General features: G+C 36.7%; 1 pseudogene; it reads left to right on the top strand.

The window, feature by feature from the left end:
• The first annotated feature begins 5,955 nt into the window (after positions 1 to 5,955).
• LOC143542643 (9-cis-epoxycarotenoid dioxygenase NCED1, chloroplastic pseudogene) lies at positions 5,956 to 7,712 on the top strand (annotated as a pseudogene).
• Positions 7,713 to 8,062: the final 350 nt, after the last annotated feature.

Raw genomic sequence — 8,062 nt, 5'->3', positions numbered from 1 at the left:
CCGCGGCCCGTTAAAAACAAATATCCCTTTAATTATGACCGTCACCGGTCAAGTGCAAAATTGAGTCTGTTATTTGCCAATAGGTGATAGTTCTGATTATTTAAAACTAATTTTTCTTGAGAATTTAGAATTAGATAAATTTCAGAGGGACCCGATAAAGTTTTTTGACATAGGGATATTCTAATTTTGCTCGGGAGCATGCGATACGTTGAATGGAGAGGAAATTTTTTTCTTTGCCCCTCACCAAAAACATTGAAGGGTATTATAGGGCTTGTATGTTGCCTCCGCCACTCAGTATGATGGATTTTGTTGTACCTCAAAACTAGTGGATTTATTGTTTTATACTTTTTAGTTATTATATTGAATTGTTATTAAAATTTATATAAATTGTCATTGTATGTAGTTAACTATAAGGTTTGTTCACCCATCAACAAGAAATTTGTATACCACTTTGTTACATAAAACGTGTCCAATATATTTACATATAAACATATGTAAATGAAATTAAAAATTTAAAGTATTGTTGAAGATAACATGGAAATAAGGATGATATCGGTATCAAAAATACCAAGAATAAAAAAAATGAGTAAGAACACAAACCATTTATCGTACCAATTAGGCGATTATTATTACGAGTTTGAAATGATACGAATACCAACGAGTCATCAAACATATGAATGTTGTGAACTTTTATACCAAATATTAATATTATATATTCTAAGGACGAAAAGTGCAGCTGTGTAGGAAGTAATTGTTGTTCTTAGTGAAGAAATTGCAGTTGTATAGAAAGAAATTGCAAATTTATAGAAAGAAACTGTAATTGTTTAAGAAGAAATTATAGTTGCTTATTCTAGCACATGCCATTGTTGTTTTCATTCCCTTACGCAAGCCAGAGGAAGGTTTATATGACATCATCCGTATAAGAGTATGTTAACTCGTATCTTGTAAATTTAGTTGATAAAAAATCAAATTAATATGCATATTAATTATTCAAAAAAAAAAAAAAAAGAATACATATTTGAGATACAATAAAAAGTTGATAATGTACGTAGACTACTAGCTTTAAGTTGGAACTTGGGAGTGTGGGATATTGGTCATTGGAAGTTTGGAACTCCGAAATGAATATTTATTTAGCACATTTGTCGCTATTCATATTTCTATATATAGATTCGAAGCTTCAATAATGAACGTGCCACTTATGTTTCTAGCGATTTTTGAATAATAAGGATATGGTTGGTTTATAATATATTTTTATGTAATTATTAAAATCATAGGTGTTATTTGTCTATAGTAAAAACTAAGTGAAATGATGTGAATATGCTAGGAAACCTCTAGAAGAAAGGATGACATCAGTTTCTAATATAAGTGTTCCTAGGGTTGAGAAAGATTTTGGCTACAAATCACCATAGGGTTCGTTTCTGCCCATCTTTAACCATTCTTCCTGATACTTCAACACACTGGGATCCATTTCTTCTCTTTTTTCTTTCATGGATTTAAGCATCAGCAAACCGCTCAAGTGACCACCACGAGGCTCGTGGTGTTCTCGTCAGCCGGTAACGGCTCTCTTCTAAAGCCCACTCCGTCCACCCTAAAATAGAAGTATAGAGTAAAGGAAATACGTGAGATGTAAATGTCACAAAACCTCTAGAACTCAAAGGAATGTCACTGCTTTTTTTGTTGGCATCAACGTATAATCAAGTTGAAAGGGTAAATTAGAGATTTTAAAAATGTTAAAATATAATATTCATTGGAGATGATAACGTTAATCTAAAATTTGTTACTTGAATTGTAATTATATGTCGTGAATTAAAATCAATCAATCAATCAATCAATCATACCCAGTAAAATCCCACCGACAGCAAAGCTATAAGTAGGGTCTGGGGAGGGTGGGATGTAGGCACACCGTACCTCTATCCAAAGGAATAAAGAGGTGGCTTCCAGAGAGACCCTCGGCTCTAAGTACATGTGTATGAAGCAAAATAAAGGAAATCAAAATTTAACAGTTATATAAAAACTACTACTAATTATAATAATATTAATAATAAGATCACAGTTTAACAGCTATATAAAAGCTAATAATAATAATAATATATGTAAGGGAAATACCATTATGGTATGTGACCTAAATAAGTAAAGTCTAAGCCCTAAGGTATTCAATTCTCTCTAAAAATTCCTAACTTTAAATATACTTCTCCACGAATTCCTATCCTCAACCATGTCCTCGGAGAGGTTTAGGTCTATCAAATCATGCCTAATCCTCTCATCCCAAGTCAATTTCGGTCGTCCTCTACCCCTCCTCCCCTCTATAGTAATGTTTTCTACGGATCTAACAGGATTCGTCGTCTGTCTTCTCTTTACATGTCCAAACCATCTCAATCTCCACTCTCTTATCTTGTCTGCTATGATCGCCACCCCTAATCTCTCGCGAAACACAACGTTTCTTATTCGGTCTAGCCTTGTGTGCCCACACATCCAACGTAGCATTCTCATTTCTGCTACCTCCATCTTCCGCACTTGTGCCTTCTTGATGGCCCAACAATCTGTTCCATATAGCATTGCAGGTCTAACTGCCACCCTATAGAATTTTCCCCTTAGTTTAGTCGGGAAACTCTTGTCGCACAATATACCTGTGGCTGCTTTCCATCTACACCATCCTACCTGAACTCGGTGGGTCACATCACTGTCTAATTCCCCATCGCTCTGTACAAATGATCCTAAATACTTGAACTTCGTTACCTGCGGGACCACCTGCCCTTCAATTGTGATCTGTGCGTCTTCATTGTCGTTTATCCCACCAAAATCACAGTGGAGGTACTCCGTCTTAGATCGGCTAATCTTTAAACCTTTTGTCTCTAAGGTTGTTCGCCACTCCTCAAGCCTCATGTTTAGATCTTGTTTTTTCTCAGCAAGTAACACAATATCGTCTGCGAACATCATACACCACGGGAGAGTCCCCTGAATCGACTTTGACAACTCATCCAAGACTACTGCAAAAAGACACGGGCTCAACGCTGACCCCTGGTGAAGACCTACCTCTACAGGAAAGAAATCAGTATCCCCCACTGGCGCACGGACACTTGTTTCACTCCTGGTATACATATCCATAATTATCTCTATGTAATTCCTGGGCACTCTTCTACCCTCCAAGCACTCCCAGAGCACCTGTCGTGGCACACTGTCGTAGGCCTTTTCTAGGTCAATAAACACCATATGTAGATCACGCTTCTTCTCCCTATACTTTTCCATTAATCTTCTTATAAGGTGTATTGCCTCTGTGGTGGAACGCCCCGGCATGAAGCCAAATTGGTTGACCGTAACCTGAGTTTCTCGTCTAAGTCTAACCTCAATCACTCTTTCCCATAGCTTCATAGTATGACTTAGTAGTTTGATTCCTCGGTAGTTACCACAACATTGGGCGTCTCCTTTGTTCTTATAGATAGGAACTACAACGCTGCTCCTCCACTGGTCTGGCATCTTACCTGATTTGAGAATACTATTGAACAGAGTAGTTAACCACATGACTCCTTCCTCCCCCAGACACTCGTGAATTAAAATGTATATCTTTTATTGAAGAGAAGACTATGGTTCAAAATTTTGGCATCGGATATTACTAGTGTAATTAAAGAATAAGAGTATATAGGTGCATGACTGGCATTTTAGTAAAATGATAAGTTAATTTCATGAATCTTATCGGTTTTAACTTGCTCACACATGTCATTATGTACACCAAGTGCTTTCAAGCCTTGGTTAGTTATTTGGCGGTTTACTCTTATGTGTATATATATTTAGATGATATTTTTATATAAATTCTTGTTTTAAATTTAAAAAATAGTTATTACGTCAACTCGCTACACATAATAAATATGTATATAACAATATAGTATTGGTAAGAATAAAGTAACACATCAATAGAAAGAGTCACGATAATGATACGGTGACGCTAGGTTATATGTAGAGAGACAAGATTGTGAAGATGTAAAAAAAAAGCATGTTTCTTCATTTTCCCTTTTCTATATATCAACTTTCACAAACCAACATCCCCCCACTCCACCTATAAACCAGAAAGAAATTAACATGTCAAAGTTTGTTTCTTTGATTATTTTAAGTTTGATCCAAGTCTAGATGTTAAAGATCGACCTTAAAAGGCTAAACCATTACCATATTTATTATTTTAGGCAGGGGTATGTATGGGTTGGTTTGGGGTGGGTTTGGGTCAAACCCATAACCATAACCGATATGTCGGTTAATGGATAGCCATAATCATAACCGATCCGTTATGACGGTTTCGGTTAATCGGTTTTGATGGTTAGAGCGAGTCGGTTATGGGTCGGTTAACCGTAACCAAGAAAATGTAATTGAGCCTAAAAGTTTGGTACCAAATATTAAAAAATACGACATAACATAATCCAACAAAATATATATTCAGTAGCATTAATACCAAATATTATAAAAAAACAACTTTATATAATCCATCAACGAAGTTAAAGTTAATTCGATTACTAACGACGTTGTACCGAAAACATAAAAATGGTACAATTTGACAATATGTTTGGTGAAAGTTAATCCCAAACATATTGTTGGTTAAATAAATGGGTTGGTTCGGTTGTGGCGGGTTTGGAATTATCTATAACCAAAACCGATCCGTATTAGGCGGTTTTCAAAAATTCATTAAACCGACCCATTGGTTATGTCGGTTAGCGGTTAAAATCGGTTTAGTTATGGCGGTTATGATTCGGTTAACGGTTATGGCGGTTAAGTTGCTCACCACTAGTTTTAGGTGTCTAGTCATTATACTATGTTTCTTTTTATTTATGTTTCGATTAGCAAAAATTAGTCACCGCAACCATTGACAGAACTTGAACACATAAATTGAGGGAGTCGAACCTTGAACATTTAAATCGGGTGGGTCGCCACTTAAACATTTAAAGTATCATACAAAATTTTTTTCTTGATAATAAAAATATTCGAAGTAAACGGACGATATTTATACTTCTAACAAAAAGGTGTTGGGGGGGGGGGGACCCCTGGCCCAATGGATTGGATACATGTAAACATTCTTTTGGGCATATTACGATTTTATTTTGGGGTTCTCTCTTTTCGTTGAGATAGATTGTATTAATGGTATCGTACCGACATCTTCTCTAGTTGACGGTTGGGACCATGCTTTAACCTTCTTGCCATAGCATGTGCCAACACAGTAACAATATTGTATGTAGGTCAAACTTTCCTGCTATTACGCGCGGTTAAAGTTAACTAGTTAACACTTAACATGGTAATTATTTACAAGAAAACAAAAGGATAAAATTACCATTAGTTTGAGATATAATAAAGATGCAATTACACAGTTAGTCCTGAGCATTTTTATAAAGTAACAATATTGGGTATTAAGGTTTAAAAATCGCATATATGGATACTAAGGTTTTAATTTTGTAACAACATTAGGTACTAACTTTAAGTTCTGTAAAATGTTAACATAAATTATCATATAATTTCATGCAATGGGTGAAAGAATGTGTATATAATACTCTAATATGTATTTTGACATAAAATTTCAAAACAAAAATGAAAGAATGTCATAACAGTTAAAAAAACATGATGTTTTAGCTTTAAAAAATAAAATAATTATATCAAATTTATGTTTGTTTTTTATTAAAAAAAGCTCTTTAAATAAAATATATTTGAGTTTTTCATTTTACAATGAAAATACGTTAATCGAATAAATAAATACATAAATAAATAAAATCGTAGGACGCCACACAACTATTATTTTTTTGCCAAAAATATTGTTTTGTCAATGTCTACTAGGCCAGCGTAATATACTAATACTAACTTACTAAAATTCTATTACCATAAATTCGAGTGACAAAAATTCCCTATTTATATGTCACTCCTCTCCGCAGTCACTTTCACCACATTCCTCCAACTCCTGTTTCAAAATCCTCTGCAGCACCAACAATGGCTGCTGCTTCTTATTCAACCTCCAACTGGATTAAGATTAACCATCAATCCAGGTTCACTTCATCCCCTAGACCCCGCTTGGACTCGTCTTCGATATCGTCCCGCAAGACTCCCAACTCTATTTCGCAATTCAAACGCGTGCCATCCTAAACTTCCCCAGTCAGTCCCCAATCGAATAGCATTCTCCTTCATCGTCGACGCCCCCACCGCATAAATTGAACTTGTTTCAAAAAATGGCGGCAATGGCATTAGACGCAGTTGAAAACACATTAACAACACTTGAAAAGAAAAAACCGTTACCCAAAACAATAGACCCAAACGTCCAGCTCGCGGGAAATTTCGCTCCGGTGCCGGAACAACTGGTTACGCACAATTTACCGGTAATTGGAAGAATCCCAGAACATATTCAAGGGGTTTACTTAAGAAACGGAGCTAACCCGTTATTCGAACCGACTTCTGGTCACCATTTATTTGACGGCGATGGAATGATCTCCGCCGTCAAATTTGAAAACGGCTCGGCTAGCTATGCAAGCCTGTTCACCGAGACACAACGGCTCGTTCAGGAACGAGCCGTTGGTAAACCCTTGTTTCCTAAACCAATTGGGGAGCTTCATGGCCAGTGGGGAATTCTTAAGCTAATTCTTTTTTACGCTCGCGGCTTATGCGGCTTGGTTGATTCTAGCCATGGCATCGGCGTGGCTAACGCCGGCTTGGTTTATTTCAATAACCGGCTTTTAGCGATGTCCGAAGAAGATTTGCCCTATCACGTGCGTGTCACGAGCTCTGGTGATTTGGAAACAGTTGGACGATATGACTTTGATAATCAGTTAAAGTGTTCCATGATTGCTCACCCGAAAGTGGACCCAGTCTCGGGTGAGCTGTTTGCACTTAGTTATAACGTTGTAACTAAACCATACCTAAAATATTTTAGATTTTCACCCGATGGGAAAAAGTCGGCTGATGTGGATATTCATTTAGAAAAGCCAACGATGGTTCACGATTTCGCGATAACCGAGAATTTCGTGGTTGTCCCTGACCACCAAGTGGTTTTTAATATACCCGAAATGATCATCGGAGGGTCGCCTGTTGTGTACGATAAACAAAAGGTGTCACGTTTCGGGGTTTTGAATAAGTACGATACGGACGGGTCGGGTATCAAATGGAACGAAACTCCGGATTGTTTTTGTTTCCATCTTTGGAACGCTTGGGAATTACCAGAGTCCAATGAAGTCGTCGTGATAGGATCATGCATGACTCCAGCGGACTCCATTTTTAACGAAAGTAACGAAAATATAAAAATTGTTTTAACCGAAATTCGGTTAAATTTAAAAACCGGACAGTCGAGTCAACGCGCGATACTCTTGCCGGAAAATGACGTAAATTTGGAAGTAGGAATGGTGAACAAAAACCTTCTTGGCCGGAAAACCAAATACGCTTACCTGGCGGTGGCGGAGCCGTGGCCAAAGGTTTCCGGATTCGCCAAAGTGAACCTCTTCACCGGAGAAATGAGTAAATATATATACGGTGACTGGAAATACGGAGGCGAGCCTTTGTTTGTTCCGAGTTCTGATAATGATGAAGATGATGGTCATATTTTAGCATTTGTTCATGACGAGAGTGCATGGGAATTTGATCTTCAAATTGTTAATGCAAAAACATTGAAGTTAGAAGCGACTGTGAAGCTGCCGGCGAGAGTTCCTTATGGTTTTCATGGGACGTTCATTACTGCCGATGAGTTGGCGACACAGGCTTGATTCTTGAAGGGATGTCCATTATTTTATTGCAATAAGAAAACTGGCCTCATTTGGTTTAGAACTTAGAAGATTATAATTAAGAAGTTGATTAGGAGAAGTAGGAAGTAGATATGCTTAGAACTTAGTTAGAGAAATAAAATGTTACTTTAGACCATTTGTATGTATTGTTCACGACATTCGTTTATATGTTATAGAATAAACTCAAAGAATTATTCAAATAAAATTTTTAATTATTTGTTATCTTTTGGAGTTATTACCTAACCTTTTGATCAGTTGACACCATTTGCATAATTGACACTCAAACCAATCATAAACAACGTGCAATTGGGGGGGGGGGTCATTATTAGTTA

Source organism: Bidens hawaiensis, unplaced genomic scaffold (genome assembly GCF_021521415.1).
Source record: "Bidens hawaiensis isolate Kalapana, Puna unplaced genomic scaffold, B.hawaiensis_p1.1 tig00012953_1, whole genome shotgun sequence".
Classification (NCBI taxonomy): domain Eukaryota; kingdom Viridiplantae; phylum Streptophyta; class Magnoliopsida; order Asterales; family Asteraceae; genus Bidens; species Bidens hawaiensis.
This window is presented reverse-complemented; position numbering and strand designations above follow the sequence as displayed.